General features: G+C 31.5%; 1 long non-coding RNA gene across 1 annotated transcript; it reads right to left on the minus strand.

The window, feature by feature from the left end:
- Window positions 1–73: 73 nt before the first annotated feature.
- On the minus strand, window positions 74–506 carry LOC109588788 (uncharacterized). The gene is made up of 3 exons (XR_002188359.1): window positions 345–506; window positions 232–296; window positions 74–187 (listed from the first exon to the last, which is right to left on the minus strand). It is a non-coding gene; the product is annotated as an uncharacterized LOC109588788 (long non-coding RNA).
- Window positions 507–571: the final 65 nt, after the last annotated feature.

Genomic DNA, 571 nt, shown 5'->3' on the forward strand with positions numbered 1-571 from the left:
GCAACATGCTGCCTAGTGTATGGGGGCCTTTATAGCTATAACACAAACACAATATGCATTAATTTAAGTGGTAGCATTAAATATACATTTATTTGCATCACTAATAGTGTACATGATAAAAGACGAGTGTGAACATTATTAAAAAGGTAGTACTTCATATTCAGGAGTCTCAGGACTGTTTGATGATCTATTCGTTAATGTATTTTATTTTCAATTAATGCAGTAACTAACTTTGCTTAAAATCAATTGTAGCATAAGTTGGAATGCTTTGCAATGCAATGTCGTTCTCTGGTTTTCTATAAGCCATAGTTTTTAAAATGTCATTTTAATGAATACTCATTTACCTCTTTTGGTCTGTTCTTTTCACATGCAAAACAATTATCAATACAGCCAGTGCTATGATGGGTATATAGACCACAGTTACACCAACTATCAATCCAGTGGTAGTTACAGTAGTTTCAGCAGTAGTTACAGTACTTGATATTGTAGGATGAAAAACTGAACAGAAACAGGAAGAAAGTGTGTTGAATTATCATTATCTGTAAATTAGCTATTAATTATGTTTTTTTTT

Source organism: Amphimedon queenslandica, unplaced genomic scaffold, assembly GCF_000090795.2.
Source record: "Amphimedon queenslandica unplaced genomic scaffold, v1.1 AMPQUscaffold_11856, whole genome shotgun sequence".
NCBI classification, from domain to species: domain Eukaryota; kingdom Metazoa; phylum Porifera; class Demospongiae; order Haplosclerida; family Niphatidae; genus Amphimedon; species Amphimedon queenslandica.